At 56.3% G+C, this 19,401-nt stretch overlaps 1 pseudogene; it reads right to left on the bottom strand.

The window, feature by feature from the left end:
- Positions 1-1,390: 1,390 nt before the first annotated feature.
- Positions 1,391-3,273, bottom strand: LOC149995751 (18S ribosomal RNA; annotated as a pseudogene).
- Positions 3,274-19,401: the final 16,128 nt, after the last annotated feature.

Genomic DNA, 19,401 nt, shown 5'->3' on the forward strand with positions numbered 1-19,401 from the left:
AACCGGCCGGGACGCCCTGAGGCACGCACGGCCCTCCCCGAGCACCCCGTTCTCCTCCCCTGCGCCTACACTCCCCTTCTGCTCGCTCTCTCTCCGAGACTCTCGCGGGCCGCCAACGGCGGCCGGCCTGCACACACACACATGGCCAAAAAACCCACGTCCGCGCAGGGAACAAAGCCCACGAGAGGGAGGAACTGACTCCTCCGCTCTCTGTCTCGCTTTCCACGTCCATGATCCTTCCGCAGCTTCACCTACGGATCCAAGCGCGGCACTGCCCCTCCTGCCAACGGGGAGGAGAGCATCCCTTGGGCCGCCCAGCGACGGAAGACTAGAACACACTCAGACACGTCAAGTGCGTCTCACCACAGGGCTCCATCCGGAGCGACAAACCCGGGACCACGCGGCCCGGCGTCCCCCATAACGGCCCCACAGGCGCCCGGGGGGTTCCCGCCTTCCCTAACGAGCCCCCATCGTCACCGAGTGCGCATGGTGGGCCCGGGTAGGCGGAGTCCGCGCAAGGGTGAGTAAAAGGCAACCGGGGCAGGGGAGAGGTACGCCAGCAACGTATCCCCCCAGCCCCCTCACCCGACGGCTCGCCCCGCCCCCGAACGGGACGAAACGCCCCCGAACAGAGACGGGCACGCGACACCCCCAGGGGTCTTTAAACCTCCGCGCCGGAACGCGCTAGGTACCTGGAAAGGGTGGAGGAGAGCGAGCGGCGGGGGTTGCCGTGCCGGAGAGAACGGACGCGGCACGCCCCACACACCCACGGAGCGGGCGACACAACCGCCGCCCAACCGCGATGACGTCGCCACCTTTCCCCGCCTCACGCATCCCGGGCCTACCCGGACATCCCCCACAACCCCCCAACCACCGAACGCCGCACCCACACCCCTCCGCGCCTCCCCGCAAACCCGCGCAGCCCAGGCCCCTATCGCCGCGCTGGCAGGCGAGGGGCTGCGGTGGGAAGCGGGATTGTGAGCAGGGAGGCACGGTCGGGGGAAGGGGAGGGGCCGGCGCAGCCGGCGGGGGGGCGATGACGCCGGGAGACCCGAAACACGGAACGGGAGCCGCACGCCCACTGTAGCGCCGGGAGCGGCGGGTCGAGGTTGGACGAGACGCGGCGGGACGAGCGGACACACAGGCGGGCGGGCAATGGGGGTGCAACCGGCCGGGACGCCCTGAGGCACGCACGGCCCTCCCTGAGCACCCCGTTCTCCTCCCCTGCGCCTACACTCCCCTTCTGCTCGCTCTCTCTCCGAGACTCTCGCGGGCCGCCAACGGCGGTCGGCCCGCACACGCACGTGGCCAAAAACCCACGTCCACGCGGGGAACAAAGCCCACGAGAGGGAGGAACTGACTCCTCCGCTCTCTGTCTCGCTTTCCACGTCCATGATCCTTCCGCAGCTCCACCTACGGAAACCTTGTAACGACTTTTACTTCCTCTAGACAGTCAAGTTCGGCACTCTTCTCACCGCTCCGCCGAGGCCGTGGGTCAACCTCAGCGGGGCCGGTCCGAGAGCCTCACTAAACCATCTGATCGGTAGTAGCGACGGGCGCTGTGCACAAAGGCCAGGGACTTAATCAACTCAAGCTTATGACACGCACTTACTGACAACTCCTCCTCCGTGGGGAATAATTGCAATCCCCGATCCCCATCACGAATGGGCTTCAACGGGTTACCCGCACCTGCTGGCGGAGGGTAGGCACATGCTGAGCCAGTCAGTGTAGCGAGCGTGCAGCCCCACACATCTAAGGGCGTCACAGACCTGTTATTGCTCAATCTCCGGTGGCTGAATGCCACTTGTCCCTCCAAGAAGTTGGGGGACGCCGACCGCTCGGGGTCGCATAACTTATTAGCACGCCAGAGTCTCGTTCGTTATCGGAATTAACCGGACAGATTGCTCCACGAACTTAGAACGGGCATGCACCACCACCCACGGAATCGAGAAACAGCTATCGATCTCTCGATCCTGTCTGTGTCCGGGCCGGGTGAGGTTTCCCGTGTTGACTCAAATTAAGCCGCAGGCTCCACTCCTGGTGATGCCCTTCCGTCAACTCCTTTAAGTTTCAGCTTTGCAACCATACTCCCCCCGGAACCCAAAGACTTTGGTTTCCCGGAAACTCCCCGGCGGGTCATGGGAATCACGCCGCCGCATCGGCGGTTGGCATCGTTTCTGGTCGTAAATACGACGGTATCTGACCGTCTTCGAACCTCCGACTTTCGTTCTGGATTAATGAAAACATTCTTGGCAAATGCTTTCGCTCTGGTCCGTCTTGCGCCGGTCCAAGAATTTCACCTCTAGCGGCGCAATACGAATGCCCCCGGCCGTCCCTCTTAATCATGGCCTCAGTTCCGAAAACCAACAAAATAGAACCGCGGTCCTATTCCATTATTCCTAGCTGCGGTATCCAGGCGGCTCGGGCCTGCTTTGAACACTCTAACTTTTTCAAAGTAAACGCTTCGGGCCCCAAGAGCCACTCAGCTAAGAGCATCGAGGGAGCGCCGAGAGGCGACGGGCGGTGGCTCGCCTCGCGGCGGACCGCCCGCCCGCTCCCAAAATCCAAATATGAGCTTTTTAACTCCAGCAACTTTAATATACGCAATTTGTACCTGGAATTACCGGGGCTGCTGGCACCAGACTTGCCCTCCAATGTATCCTCGTTAAAGGATTTAAAGTGAACTCATTTCATTACAGGGCCTCGAAACAGTCCTGTATTCTTATTTTTCGTCACTACTCCCCGGGTCGGGAGTGGGTAATTTGCGTGCTTGCTGCCTTCCTTGGATTTGGTAGCCGTTTCGCAGGCTCCCTCTGCGTAATCGAACCGTAATTCCGCGTCACCCGTGCTCACCATGGGAGACACGGCGACTACCACCAAAAGTTGATAGGGCAGACGTTTGAATGCGTCGTCCGCGCCACGGGGGGCGTGCGATCGGCCCGACGTTATCTAGAGTCACCACAGCTGCCGGCGCCCTAGCACCCCGGGACCCCACCCCCGCGGGGAGGGGGTGGCGGCCAAGGGGAGGCTGACCAGGTTGGTATTGGTCTGATAAATACACACATCCCCCCTGCGAGGGGGATCAGCACCCGTTGGCATGTATTAGCCAGAGAATGGCCACAGTTCTCCACCTAGGAGACGAGCGAGCGACCACAGGAACCATCATTGATTTAATGAGCCATTCGCAGTTTCACTGTAATGGCCGTGCGTACTGACACACGCATGGCTTAATCTCTGAGACAAGCATATGCTACTGGCAGGATCAACCAGATAGTGGCGGAGGTGAGCGAGCGAGAGCGACAGCGCCGAGGCAGGAAGCCAGGCGGACGGCGGACGCCTCAGCCGCCCCCTGGGGGGTCAACGCCCATCGGCATGTATTCACTCGAGAATGGCCAAAGTTCTCCACGCAGGAGATGAGCGAGCGACCAGAGGAGCCATGACTGATTTAATGAGCCATTCGCAGTTTCACTGTACCGGCCATGCGTACTGACACACGCATGCCTTAATCTGTGCGACAAGCATATGCTACTGGCAGGATCAACCAGATAGTGGCGGAGGTGAGCGAGTGAGAGCAACAGCGCCGAGGCGGGAAGCCAGGCGGACGGAGGACGCCTCTCCCCGCCCACTGGAGGGGCAAGAGCCCGTGGGCATGTATTCGCTCGAGAATGGCCACAGTTCTCCACGTAGGAGACGAGCGAGCGACCACAAGAACCATCACTGATTTAATGAGCCATTCGCAGTTTCACTTTAACGGCCGTGCGTACCGACACACGCATGGCTTAATCTCTGAGACAAGCATGTGCTACTGGCAGGATCAACCAGGTAGAGGCGGAGGTGAGCGAGCGAGAGCGACATCGCCGAGGCGGGAAGCCAGGCAGACGGAGGACGCCTCTCCCCGCCCATTGCAGGGGCCAGCGCCCGTCGGCATGTATTCGCTCGAGAATGGCCAAAGTTCTCCACGTAGGAGACGAGCGTGCGACCAGAGGAGCCATGACTGATTTAATGAGCCATTCGCAGTTTCACTGTACCGGCCGTGCGTACCGACACACGCATGGCTTAATCTCTGAGACAAGCATGTGCTACTGGCAGGATCAACCAGGTAGAGGCGGAGGTGAGCGAGCGAGAGCGACAACGCCGAGGCGGGAAGCCACGCAGACGTTGGACGTCTCTCCCTGCCCATTGGAGGGGCCAGCGCCCATCGGCATGTATTCGCTCGAGAATGGCCAAAGTTCTCCACGGAGGAGACGAGCGAGCGACCAGAAGAGCCATGACTGATTTAATGAGCCATTCGCAGTTTCACTGTACCGGCCGTGCGTACTGACACACGCATGGCTTAATCTCTGGGACAAGCATATGCTACTGGCATGATCAACCAGATAGTGGCGCAGGTGAGTGAGCGAGAGCAACAGCACCGAGGCGGGAAGCCAGGCGGACGGAGGACGCCTCTCCCCGCCCACTGGAGGGGCAAGCGCCCGTCGGCATGTATTCGCTCGAGAATGGCCAAAGTTCTCCACGCAGGAGACGAGCGAGCGACCACAGGAACCATCACTGATTTAATGAGCCATTCGCAGTTTCACTGTACCTGCCGTGCGTACTCACACACGCATGGCTTAATCTCTGAGACAAGCATATGCTACTGGCAGGATCAACCAGGTGGAGGCGGAGGTGAGCGATCGAGAGCGACAACGCCGAGGCGGGAAGCCAGGCAGACGTAGGATGCCTCTCCCCGCCCATTGGAGGGGCCAGCGCCTGTCGGCATGTATTTGCTCGAGAATGGCCAAAGTTCTCCACGTAGGAGACGAGCGAGCGACCAGAGGACCCATGACTGATTTAATGAGCCATTCACAGTTTCACTGTACCGGCCGTGTGTACTGACACACGCATGGCTTAATCTCTGACACAGGCATATGGTACTGGCAGGATCAACCAGGTGGAGGCGGAGGTGAACGAGCAAGAGCGACATCGCCGAGGCGGGAAGCCAGGCGGACGGAGGACGCCTCTCCCCGCCCACTGGAGGGGCAAGCGCCCGTCGGCATGTATTCGCTCGAGAATGGCCAAAGTTCTCCACGCAGGAGACGAGCGAGCGACCACAGGAACCACCACTGATTTAATGAGCCATTCGCAGTTTCACTGTACCTGCCGTGCGTACTCACACACGCATGGCTTAATCTCTGAGACAAGCATATGCTACTGGCAGGATCAACCAGGTGGAGGCGGAGGTGAGCGATCGAGAGCGACAACGCCGAGGCGGGAAGCCAGGCAGACGTAGGATGCCTCTCCCCGCCCATTGGAGGGGCCAGCGCCCGTCGGCATCTATTCGCTCGAGAATGGCCAAAGTTCTCCACGCAGGAGACGAGAGAGCGACCAGAGGAGCCATCACTGATTTAATGAGCCATTCGCAGTTTCACTGTACCTGCCGTGCGTAGTGACACACGCATGGCTTAGTCTCTGAGACAAGCATATGCTACTGGCAGGATCAACCAGGTGGAGGCGGAGGTGAGCGAGCGAGAGCGACAACGCCGAGGCGGGAAGCCAGGCAGACGTAGGATGCCTCTCCCCGCCCATTGGAGGGGCCAGCGCCCGTCGGCATGTATTCACTCGAGAATGGCCACAGTTCTCCACGCAGGAGACGAGCGAGCGACCAGAGGACCCATGACTGATTTAATGAGCCATTTGCAGTTTCACTGTACCGGCCGTGTGTACTGACACACGCATGGCTTAATCTCTGAGACAAGCATATGCTACTGGCAGGGTCAACCAGGTGGAGGCGGAGGTGAGTGAGCGACAGCGACAACCAGCACCCGACGGGGAAGAAGGGCGCGGGGGAGGAGGCGGCCTCCAAGGTGGGGGCGGTAGGGGCCTCAGTCATGGACGGGCCGCCAGGAAAACGACACGGGTATCCCACCGCCACACCAGCCCGCCAGGGCGACCCCACGGCGCCCGCGACGCCAGCCAGCCCTACGGAGCGCGCACACAGACACGCCACGGCAGCTCTCCTCCTCCCAAACGCGTAAGCCCGGCCCCTGCCCCCGGGGTACCACACGCGACACGCGCCGCGGTGGGGAGGGTGGTTCGTCCACGTCTCCTCCGGACACACAACGGTCAAACCCCCACCCGGGCCGGACCCGGGGGGGGCTCGGCAGCCCAAGGGGGACGCCCCAACCTTCAGGCACACACACCGGCTCCCAACCGTGCCACGCGCGGCGCGACGCCGGCCGCAACTCACGAGCGGATCGCAGCGGAGGCGGGGAAACCGGGCACACCCGGGGACGGGCGGACGCCCGCACGCCCCCCTGCTCAACCCGTGCCACGGGAGAGCCACACGCGCAGAAACCACACATGGGCGGCCCCGCGCCAGAACACCAGCCCGGCCCGGCGGGACCCTCCCCCAACTCGGCGGGGGGAGGCGCGGGTCACAGTAGGCAGGGTAAAAAAGCAGCGTGGGAAGGGGGAGGGCCCGCATTCTCCCCTTCCATGGACCACCACAGACTCGACTCCCCGGGCGCACCGCTACAGCGGGGGCAACCCGGCGGGGCGATTCCAGACGGGAACAGGAAAACGACAGCACCGGCTCGGCCTCGGGCACCTGAGGGACAACCCGGAGCGCTCCAGGGGCACCACACAGGGCCGGGCAAGGTGCGTGCGCGTTTCAGCGCAGCGGCTCCCCTCCCCAACGCGGGGAGGGAACGCTCGCGAGACACAGCCACGGGGGCAAGGTGGAGAGGGTCCACCGCGTCAAGGTGACCACGGGGCCCGCCAGCGCCACGAGACGAGAAGGCAGGATCCCCGAAGGTCGGGCCGGGTTCCGCACCCCTTCCCTTCCACACACCGCCACGGGACGGGGAGGAGAGGAGAGGAGCCCGCACGCGGAGCGAGAAGAGCGATCCCATTCGCCATGAATGTCCGTCCCTCGTCCGGCGCGGCTTAGGGCCGGCCCGGGAGAGCGCGACGTCACCACATCGATCTGGCAAGGCAAGAAAGAGAAAGGACCGCCGCGCCCGGGAGGGCAGCGGGCGGGGAGCACGGCCGCTCGGGCGTCAGTCGTTGGACTCTTCCCCCGCGCCGGGAACGAGAGCCGGGCTCAGAATCGCAGCTGAGGAGCCCCAGTAGACCCGCTGACGGCCAGCGTGTCGACACTAATCTCGTGGCACAATCTGCCGCCTCGGGGCAGAACAATAACGGCTCCCGGTCGCGGGGACCCAGCCACGGGTAGCGGGACGCCCCGGAACGGAAGCGCGGCCACAGGCCACCGGGTATCTCCCCATCACCCACAGAGAAGGGGGCGGGGGGGGCAGAAAACGATGCCGGGGCCATCTGGTCGACCCCTCCCCGCCTACCCGCAGGGACCGAGTCCCATGTGACGGGACCGCGGACACGCGTGAGCGTGAGGAGAGGGCCGCCCGCGCCGCTACAAACGCGCTTCCAAATCGGGACTTGGAAAATCATACCGCCGGGATGCCTGCTGGGACCGGGACCGCCGACCCACGCCCACACGCAGGACACGGCTCGCCGCGCTCCCCGACTCGGTAGCGGGAACTCGGGAGAAAACTTCCGAGTGGGCAGAAACCGAGTCCGATGCCCGAGACCCACGCGTGCACGCGTCCCGGCCAACCACGGCCTCCGCGGGCCTCGGCCCACGGCCCTTGCCGGTCACCGCCCTCCCGAGCGGGAACTCGGAAACCTCGGCGGGGAAGTCGCGCCCGCTGACCGGGACCCACGCGGGAACGCGCCCGGGGGCACGGAAGACCACGGCCACCGCCCCCCTCACGTTTCCGGATCGGATCGGGACTTAGAAGAAAAACGCCTCTGAGGCGCCGCCGGCCCGCGGGCCGGCCCCAGGAGCGAACGCGGCCGGGCCCACGGGGCCCCGGCAGGCCGCCCCACGCCACGCCACCCGAGTCGGTTGCCACCTCCGGAGCGGTCGGCGCGCCGCCAACCTCTCCCGTTCCCCCGCGGCGGCCGGCCGGCAACGGTCCGGTCGCTCGGCACCCCTCCTCCACCCCCGGAGGGCGGGGAGGGGGGGCGAGGAGCCGGGCAGCGCCGGCGAGTGCTGGCCGACCCGTGCCGGCGGCCTCACACGGCGCCGCCCGCTACGCCCTCAATAGTCCTGCAGGTCCAATCTCCGGCCCGTGGGCCGCGCGGCAACGCCCAGCCGCCAACGGCATGATTTCGCCGCAGGCGCCGGCCGTCCCGAAGTGAACGGCGGATACCGCGGCCGCATTTTCCTCCACCGTGGCTCCGGAGGGAAGAAACGTTATCAAAGCGGCCGCCAGCTGGAGTCCGACAACCTCCCGCCACGGCAGCGGGACGGATCCCGATGGCGGGCCGGCCACGGTGCCCCGCCGCCCGCCCGCAGGACCGATCTCACCCCGGCACCCCACGTCCTCCTCGGAGCTCCCGGCCGGCACGATGCCACCGCGGCAGCAGAAGGGGGACTCGGAAGGGAAATCTCGGGGCGGCGGCGGCCGGGCGGTGGCGGCCGCCGCGGGCTCCCCGGAGGGCCTAGAACAATCGGGGCGCCCGGCCCAGGGACCTACCGTCAAACAGGACAACCATTTGCGGGACGACGACAGACGGATCTCACTTATCCTTTTCCTCCTCTTCTTCTTTTCTAGTTTTCCTCTGTTTTCTTTCTTTTTTTTTCTTTTAAACGTGGCTGGTTATGTCGTTACAGCAGTCAAAATTGTTTTTCCCTTCCCTTCCCTCTGCCCGGTACCCCTCTTCACTTCAACAATCCCACCCCCGCCCCACTCCGCTCATGTCCACGGGTCTTGCCTGTCAGTTCTTTGGCTTCCCCCTTTCCTAGGTGACCCTTCACTTCCCCCTGTCTGTTTTGTAACAACCAGTTCATCCTCTTCCTCCCTGCTCCCTTTCCGCCTTCTTCCCCCTTCCTCCCCCCAGCCGGCAACCCTTTCGGTGATTCCCCATACCTATGATTCTATCCCCGTTTTGATTTGCCCAGTTGGACTTTCTTTCTATCCTTGAGATTCAGTTCTCGGTAGCTGGGAGTTTGTGGTCATTTTAACCTTCATAGTTTTCTTCTGCTCCCGCCGCTACTTCTTCTTCAAAATGTCCTTTTAACGGGGATGAGAAAGAGGCATCAGCCATCCTCACAGACCTCTCCCCGGGGAATGGAAGAGACAGGACCGCAACAAACGAGTGTAACTCGCAACTTTTGTTGTGATGCGATTCCCAAGAATGTCCACAGAAAGGCACCACCGAGACGCTGTCGGAGGTGTTAGCGCTTAATGGGGCTGCTCGGGAAGCACTGAAGAGTATGTGTCTCAGCTGGGTTCTCAGCTGAGGCAGCGGTAGCCGAGTGGAAGAACTGCTTTTGCAGGAACCCTGAAGACCTGGGTTCGGGTCTTGGTGAGAGCACAAACACCCACGGTAGCCCGTTTTTTGCCTTTTTGGAACACAGCAGAGACGGCCATTTTGTGCCTGTCACCTATCACTTTTCCCAGCCTTCCCACCTCTCCATAAGTCCAGGAAGAGAAGACATCACGACCGAGAGTGAAGCGACGTGCAGATCAGTCCTACTGAAACCAGAGCCAACCAGTGAATGGTAACGGAAGGCAGAGTCACATACTCCCAAAACGCCATGACGGCCGAGAGGAGGAGGATTTAATATCTCTTGAGAATGACGGTGAGGACGAGGTAGTCAAACCGAAAGGAAAACAGAACAGTCCGAACAGTAAGCTGTCAAAGGGTCACACTACTGAAGGGGGAGCTGCGGCACCTAAACAAGTGTCGGTAAAATCAAAAAAGAAGTTATATCCAGACCTATCAGAATATACTGCAAATCATTCTGACGAGCGAGAGGTTGATTGGGATCGCTTGGCAGAAGAGGCAGCCAAATGCCATAACCCTGAAAGGCCGCCTCTCAAAACAAGGCCACCGCCCTATATCTCACCCTCCGCTCACCCTTCTGCACACCCTGTTACTGATCCTCGAGAAGAACTGAGGAATAAAATTGAATATTTAAAAGAACAAATACAATTAGAAAAGGAGCATCAGGAATTAATAAGACAATTAGAGGGGCTAAAAATAGGAAAGCAAAGAAAAGAACTTGAACCCTCTGTAGAGGGCCCCCAAAGCCAGAGGCCCCCAGTCAGAGAAGCTGCCCCCAAACTTCCCCTTCGGTCACGACTAATACCAGGCTTGGAGGAAATAGAGGCATTTCCAGTGTCGGAAACAGTAGACGCCCAGGGACAGGCCTGGCGACACCACACTGGATTTGATTTCAAAGTCGTAAAGGAATTAAAAACTGCAGTAGCTCAATACGGAGCCACGGCTCCTTACACTATGGCCATTTTAGAATCGGTCACAGATCAGTGGCTCACGCCACGTGATTGGCAAACATTGGCTCGAGCGACTCTAGCTGGAGGGGACTATCTCCTATGGAAATCAGAATATGTAGAAATCTGTAAGAATACTGCTAGACGCAATATGCAGGCAAATAATGTGTGGAATTTTGATATGTTAATTAGAGAAGGCAACTATGGATTTAGTGACAATCAAAGAAGCTCCCCACTAAGGGTGATATGAGCTCCTCTCTCACCAACATTAAACAAGGACCAGATGAGCCTTTTGCAGATTTTGTCCATAGACTCGTTACTGCAGCTGGTAGGATTTTTGGTAGCACCGACGCTGGCACAGACTTTGTTAAACAATTAGCTTTCGAAAATGCGAATGCTGCCTGCCGGGCAGCTATTAGGCCATACAAAAAGAAAACTGATTTAAGCGGATATATATGCTTGTGCTCTGACATCGGAGCGGCCTACCAACAAAGCCTCGCCATGGCTGCAGCGATGCAGGCTTTTACTGTGAAGCAGTTTCTAGCTCAACAAGGGAAGAAAAATTGCTTCAGTTGTGGAGAAACTGGTCATTTTGCAAAAAATTGCAAAGGGAAAAAGGAATCTAATAATAAAACTCCAGCTCCAGGGTTATGTCCTAGATGCAAAAGGGGAAATCATTGGGCAAATGAAAGCAAATCTAAAATGGATGCCCAGGGCAACAGTTTGCCACCTATACAGGGAAACGGGAAAAGGGGGCCAGCCCCAGGCCCCCAAACCCAAACAAATCTATGGGGCAGTAAGCTTTGTTCCATCAACCAGCAATCCGTTTCAAGCCTCCTCAGAGCCACAGCAGGAAGCGCAAGATTGGACCTCAGTTCCTCCACCCATACGGTATTAACCCCGGAAATGGGGGTCCAGGCTCTTCCCATGGGAATATTTGGCCCTCTTCCCTATAATACCTTTGTTTTAATAATAGGCCGCAGTAGTTCGACCATGAACGGTCTGCAGGTCCTCCCAGGAGTCATAGATAATGATTTTGCCGGAGAAATCAAGATCATGGTTTCCTCCCCTGAACATATTAACACCGTTGCTTCAGGCCAAAGATTTGCACGATTACTGCTCCTGCCTTTACTCTCTACTGCCAATACTGCCGTCTCGCAGTACAGAGGTGATCGTGGATTTGGGTCCTATGACGTTTTTTGGACTAAAATTATTTCAGCACAAAAGCCCACTATGCTACTATGGCTAGACGGCAAGGAGTTCTCTGGCCTAATAGACACTGGAGCAGATGTTACAATTATAAAAAGAGAAGATTGGCCTGAAGCCTGGCCCTTAGACACAACCATGACTCGTTTAAAGGCAATAGGACAAAGTCAGAACCCTGAGAGAAGCTCTAAATTATTAACTTGGAAAGATCAGGAGGGAAATCAAGGTACCATCCAACCATATGTTATAGCCGGTCTACCTATAAATCTTTGGGAAAGGGACCTCCTATCTCAAATGGGGCTAATAATAGGAAGTCCCAACACCACGGTCACCGCCCAAATGTTAAGAGCAGGATACATACCAGGTCAGGGACTAGGAAAGGATAGCACAGGTATAACGGCACCTATAAACACTCCTCCAAAAAATGACAGAGCAGGTTTAGGCCATTTTTCTTAGGGGCCATTGTCACTTCTGTGGCCCATGCTGAAAAAATTACTTGGCTCTCCGATGAGCCGGTATGGGTCGATCAATGGCCTCTTACTAGTAAAAAATTGCTAGCCGCACAACAGTTGGTACAGGAGCAACTCGAGGCTGGCCGTATTGTCCCCAGTAACTCTCCATGGAACACCCTTATTTTTGTTATCAAAAAGAAATCAGGCAAGCGGTGATTACTACAAAATCTAAGAGTAGTGAATAGGACTATGGTGCTCATGGGAGCCCTACAGCCAGGGCTCCCTTCACCCGTCGCCATACCATTAGGCTATTTCAAAATAATCATAGATTTAAAGGACTGTTTTTTCACCATTCCCTTGCATCCGGAAGATCAAAAGCGCTTTGCGTTCAGCCTGCCAGAAACAAATTTTAGGGCCCCCGTGAAAAGATTTCAGTGGCGTGTCCTGCCCCAACGGATGGCAAATAGTCCTACTTTGTATCAATCTTTTGTAGCCACAGCTCTACAATCTATAAGAGACCGCAGGCCTGACATGTATATAATACATTATATGGATGATATATAAATTGCAGGCAAGGCAGGAATAGAAGTTTTAAAATGCTATGATGAAATGCTCGTTCCTTTACAGAACAACGGCTTAGAAATAGCTCCTGACAAGGTACAACTTACGGACCCGTATAATTATTCTAGGCTTTCAACTGAGAGGGTCCCAAGTATCTTCACAAAAACTAGAATTAAGATTAGATAAACTTAAGACACTGAATGACTTCCAAAAACTTCTAGGAGACATTAATTGGTTAATGCCCTATTTAAAAATTAGCAAAGGGGAACTTAAGCCACTATATGATATCCTTCACGGGGACGCTAACCCTACATCATACACAAGGTTCAGCATGCCATTCATTCCCAGACTACTACTTTTATAAATTATGACAAACCTCTAAAATTTATCATATGTAGAACAACACTCTCCCCTACTGCCGTATTTTGGCAAACAGCACCTCTTATGTGGATCCATCTACCGGCCACGCCAAAAAAGGTCATTGAACCATATTATCCATCTGTAGCTGAGCTCATTATAAAAGGCCGTGATCAGGGTAAATGCTATTTTGGCAAGGAGCCAGACATAATCATCCAACCCTATACCCTTGATCAAATTAATTGGCTCATACAAACTACCGATTTTTGGCCCATTTCCCTAGCTTCCTTTAAGGGGATGTAAGATAATCACTATCCTCCAGACAAACTCATTGAGTTCGCTAACAGGCATGAGTTTGTTCTTCCCCTATGCACAGCATCACAGCCGATAGCAAATGCCTTGTTAGTATTCACTGATGGATCGTCCACTGGCAAAGCAGCTTATACATATCTAGATAAAAAGCTATCATTTATGTCCAAAAGCACCTCTGCTCAAATAACACAGCTGCAAGCAGTGCTGGCGGTTTTTTCTGCTTTCCCCGACCGTCCGCTTAACATATATACTGATAGTGCTTACATTGCACATTCTGTACCCTTACTAGAGATGGCTGGCCAAATAAAGAGCACCTCCAATGCTGGAGAACTGTTTAGACAATTACAAAGATTAATCATTCAAAGGTTACATTCATTTTACATTGGACACTTATGTGCTCATTCCGGATTACCGGGTCCTCTAGCTGAAGGAAACCAAAAAGCTTATTTAGCCACCCGAACTCCCGAGGTCTCTCAATTATTTGTGGCCAATAACAGCATTCGGGACAAATTCGCTGCTGCACAAAATAGCCAGCAACTACATCACCTTAATGCAAAAACATTACGCCTTATGCATCACATCACAAAAGAACAGACTAGGCAGATAGTAAAGAATTGCCCATCATGTGCTATTTATTTACCAACCCCTCATCTAGGAGTAAATCCTACACGACTAATTCCTAACGCCGCATGACAAATGGATGTTACCCATTTTTCCGACTTTGGCAATCTTAAGTACATACATGTCACCATAGATACCTTCAGTGGATTCATCTTTGCCTCCCTTCAAACGGGCAAAGCCACCAAACATGTCATTAGCCATATGCTGGCCACATTTACAGTATTAGGATGTCCTCAACAAATAAAAACAGATAATAGGCCGGGATACGCTAGCTCTAATTTCTCTCACTTTTGCAAACGTATCAACATCCAACACATTACAGGTATCCCTTATAATCCACAAGGGCAAGGAATAGTAGAAAGGGCAAATCAGACTCTTAAAATTACTTTAAATAAAATAAAAAAGGGGGAATGGTATCCCACGAGGGGTCACCAAGAAACATCCTCTCCCGTGCCCTCTTTATACTCAATTTTTTAAATTTAGATGCCAGTGGCCGGTCTGCAGCCACTCGCTTTTGGCAAACCGAAACTGAAAAGCAATTCGCTTCGGTTTTGTGGAAAGATCCACTAACTAATTCCTGGCATGGCCCGGACACAGTACTTATCTGGGGCCGGGGATCAGTGTGCATTTACTGTAAAGAAATGAAGTCCGCCAGATGGCTACCGGAACGTCTGGTTAAACAAATAAATAGCAAGCCTGACACAATAAATAACCACAACTAAACCCAGGGATAAGGATTTACCCTGAGGAACATTTCCTTATTTTCTATTTCAGGACATGTTCAGGAAGAACGTAATCCTGCTGCTCGGGGTACTACTGCATTTTTGCCCGGACATAGAAGGTGGCCTTAGGGGGCCGCAACATAAAGATCCCTACCCTGCATTATTCGGGCCCCCCTACAGCTGCGGGGGAGGTACTGCCACCAATTACGCCACACCCAGTCACTATACCAAAATTGTAGATTTTGGCCTCCTAATATACCGGCACGCTGACCACCTCATGGTAACCTGTGAGCCGAAACCCTAGGACCTGGTATGTAACAAGGGATAAGCTGGTATCCATGAGCGGTATGTCAGGAACAGCAGCAGATCACCAGGTAACAAGTAACACATGAGATTATAACTGAAAACAAGCAGTCTTTGACCCAGTACCTGCAGACGTAACGACAAAAAAATAGCAACCTGCTAATGTGTTACACATAGCTAGGTTCCATGTTCTGGTAAACTGTGATCTGAGACAACCTGGCAAGGAGACAGCGCACTGGATACCTGTAGAGTGACCAAAGTCATGGAAACTGGGAATGACCACCTCAGAACAACAGTACCCGCGACAGGATGACCGTGTAGTGATAAGCAGGCAAGCGGCACCGTGAGAGGAAGCGATCGGCATCGCACTTGAAGTGCAGAAGCACCCGGAGGCAGCAACCGGGAGCGACGGAACCCCAACCCGTAACACTCCAGTTATACGAGGAGCCTAAATGATGCCAGTCTGCAGACAGCCTTAGCGAAGCTGTCATTCTACAGGATGCCCACAGCAGGAAAGCGGTCCGTCAGAAATGCAGCCCGAACCTTATCATAGGCTGAGCTTGGGCATGTAGCAGAGGCACTTGCAGCTCATCCCAGCCTACAGGAACCACCGGGAACGGACCGGTTTCCCTCGCAAAACCGGGCCTGTGTTTCCACAGTTGCACAACAGCTCGCGTTCTTCCTAAGGACCGCCTCACCCTGGAGTGAGAACAGCAGGCATGGATCGCACAACCGTAAAACACTGTCTTGCGGTCCATTCTGATGCGCTCACGGGGAACGGAAGGTGGCAACGGGAGTTTCCCTCTTCAGTCGTGCACATGTGACAGTCTGTCCCGTGACATGCAAGTAGAAATCATAGAATGCAAGGTTCGGCACAGTGAATCATAACTGTCTTGGCGGCAGTACATGTACAGAACCGTGAAAACCGTGTTCAGGCTAGATCACAGAGCACTGTCCCCTCTGGAAACTGACCAGCCTCCTGCACTACTCTCCAAAACGTTCTTACAGTCCCTCAGCATTTCTTCACACTACCAACAGTGCCGTGGACCCTGCTGGCCTGAGCTCCTTTACCAAGGCAACTTGCATTGTAATGAGGCGACATTCAGAGAAGAGCAGATGGCATGGGGCCACGCACCTACAGGTGTATGGTTTTGTCAGCATTCGGAAACGTCAAGGGTTCCCGGTAGGATTCCCAGGAAGTGGGCATTCAAAGCGGACCGCTCCCAAGCACAGTGTATGGCAGAACAGACGGCAACCACGTGAGGTAACAGCCAACCTACGAAGAGGATCTCATCCTCAGGGGTTCAGAAAGGAAAGGTGGGCAACGGTCTTAGAGCAGGAAACCCATGGGGCAGAACCCTGCCCTCACGGGCATTGAACAAAGGCAAATTCAATCGCCTGACACAGAAGTGCAACGTTGCCAAGCACGTCGACGTGGAACGCGGACAACTCTAGCTCAGCTGAACCAAGTGGAAAACAACATCCAGCAACATAGAATCCTTTCTGTCCAGAGTAGTCACAGGTGAGGAAAGGACAGGCACGGGACAAGAACGGAGCGGAAGTCCTGTGCGCAGAAACGGAAGACAAACGCTAGCGAAGGGGAGGGGACACGGGCGTCAGCCGGCATCACGGGGCTCTCCCCAGGGAAGGAAAGGCACAGGACGGCAGCAGAGCGGCGTTCCTTGCAACCCAAAAATGTCCACAAGACGGCAGCACAGAGGCGCTGTCAGAGGTGCTCGCCCTGAACAGGGTCGTGCTACAGATACTCAAGAGCATGTATTTCAGCTGTGCGCTCAGTTGATGCTGCGGTGGATGAGTGGAGTAAGTGCTTCCCTAGGAACGCTGATGACCTGAGTTTGGGTCTTGGCGAGAGCAGGGACATCTGCACTTGGCCGGGGTGGCCTTTTTTGGAGCACAGGAGAGACGGCCATTGGATGGCCGTCACCTATCACTTTTCCCAGGCTCCCCACATCTCCATGAGTCAAGGAAGAGAAGCCATCGGGACCCAGAGCTGACAGATACACACAGCAGTCCCATTCAAAGTGGAGCCAATCGGGTGGTAATAATGCGAGAGAGAGCCACAGGTTGCCAGAATGCCGAGACACAATGACAAGAAGGAACAGTGTCTCCTTCCCATAGAGAGGCAAGGCGCAGGCAATAGAGTGCCCTTGAACCAGAACTATATCGAGCACCCATAGCCAAGGACAGTGGGAGAGCCGAAAGTGCTCCTGGCTGCAACCACAGGGGACACCTACCACATCACCTCCATGAACTGAAGTAGCAGAGACCACAGTGCTCTGAAGGCAGATCCGGACATGGAAGCTGCTGTAAGGGGTATCTCTTTGGAGAACCACACACCAACCACACTGAAGCTTAAGCTGCAGAAACAGACAGGGGCTGGCCCTCATTCCCAGCGCCAGCAGAAGAAGGCAAGCAATCCCCAACAGGAAGCTCCAGGAGAAACACAGCCCACTGCAGCTCAGTGGAGTAACTGCCATGACACAGGCCAGAGGGTCAGCGGTAAAGTCCCTGTGGTGGGCCAACATTCTAGACCACCGTCGTATTCCAACTTCATGGGCCGACATCCTTGCAGTCACACGGTGGATCTAACAACAGTGGCGGCTCTAGAATCTTCCCCCAGAAGATTCATGACATGCACAGGAAAACAACACAAGGCACAGTCTGTTCTTGCACTAACAGAGCGCTGTCAAGGAAGGGAAGACAAAGTCCACAGCAGGAACGCGTTAGCCTGGAGAGCACATGTGCACGCATCACCGAATAGCCCTCCTTTCATCATCATAGGACAGAGGAACACACGTGGAAGGGTGCCACGGTGTTTGTTCCCGCAACAAGGACAGACACAAACGGTCAGGAAGTACAGCAGTGCCAAGGGCAGATGGAACACACACGGGGCAGTCATGCTCAGCGACAGCAGACAGAAAGCAGAACACAGGGACCCTGAAACCGGGAGTACCGAGCCCTCGATTGCCCAGATAAGAAAGCTGCACACACCACCAACCCTCGGTGAACAATGCCAGCAATGAAAGAGAACAAGGAAATCAGACCCAGCACGTTCACCACAAGCACCGGAGACGGTGCGGGGAAGGGCAGAGCAGGCGGTCCTCTTCCCCAGGACCTCTCCAACGCAGTTGCCGGGAACGAAAGCAACAGACAGCGTGTCTCATCACAGAGTCACGGAAAGGAAAACAGGGCACAGCAAGCAGTTCTGCCTATTCACCTGCAAAGGCCTGCAGTTCATGGACGTGTCCACAAGACGGCAGCACCGAGACAGCCCAGCGATTCAGTCCAGGTGAAAGCACGCTCCATGCAGCACGGTCAAGTACCTGTGGAAGCAAGCAAAGCAGCTCAGGTGAGAATGGGCAAATGGATTGAGCGCCTGCCTTGCATACAGAAGGGCAGGGGTTCGAATCACAGCGTCGCTGATCGCAACATTTTTACACAGGCATCATTTTCTGGGTTGCGAAAGAGGAAACCCATCAGCAGAAACCCAGCGGCAGAGGAAACAGCTCTCAGCCCCACACCGGGGCCCCGCAGGTGCTCAGTAGGGCGCCGCCGAGGGGGTGCGGGCCGAGCGGGAGCCCAGTATCCGAACGGGAAAGGACCGACGAGGCTCAGAGGGGAGCATCCCGGGAGGCTTGTGGCGGACACTTTCTCGGGACGGCAGGGGGCCTCCCGGGTGCCCAGGCACAATCACCACCCACCTCAGCTCGTGTCCCTCTCCCCGCTGCTGCCTAGGCACCCGATGGCAGACCCGCTTCCCCGGGTTCTGACCTTAGTCACGGGAGGAAAGGCTGCGCCCTCTCTACACACTCGCCTCGGGAAGCCACAAGTGCTTTCCGACAAGGGCAATGTCGCTCACCGCTGCCGCGCTCCTTCGCCCCCTCTCGGTGCCTCCTGACCCCCACTGGACAGATAACATCCGCCCGCCGCCACGTTCTGAAAGTTCTGTGACGACCACCGGAACCCCTCCACCCGCCGTCTCTTCAAACCTTTGCGCCACCAACTGTCTGCCTGACACCCGAGGAGCCCTACACCGGCCACACCCCCACCGCCCACACACACACAGAGGAGTTGGGGGCGGGGGCGGGGCGAGTCACAGCCCTGCTCTCACTGGGCCGCGGAAATAACACAAAAGGGGCGGCTATCCGCGGGGAAGGCGACTGGAATGTCAGAAGACCTAGGGAACACGGAGTGGGGTGGTTTCTGCCATCGGGATTGCAGGGACTCTGCCTTGACGAGCGCCGAGGGGGACAGGACACCCTGGGGGTAGTGGCAGTACCGCTCCTGCCATGGGGGGCTCTGCCCCAGGGATGATGGAAAGGTGCTGAGGGCCATGACGGCTTCCAGAAGGGTACTGCTGTGCCCACAGGAAGGGGGTGGCACTCCCTCAGCCATAGGATAGGACACACCTACAGCCAGGCAGGAGTGGGGACACACAGACACGCAGAGACACACATACACCCAAATTTAAGGAGGATTTCTTGACTTTCTTCCTCATGGTTGGGATTCCCTTTGGTCTCTCGGAGGAGGAGATTATGAAAAGTTGCT

This window comes from Furipterus horrens, unplaced genomic scaffold (genome assembly GCF_987537825.1).
Source record: "Furipterus horrens unplaced genomic scaffold, mFurHor1.1.pri manual_scaffold_12, whole genome shotgun sequence".
NCBI classification, from domain to species: Eukaryota; Metazoa; Chordata; class Mammalia; order Chiroptera; family Furipteridae; genus Furipterus; species Furipterus horrens.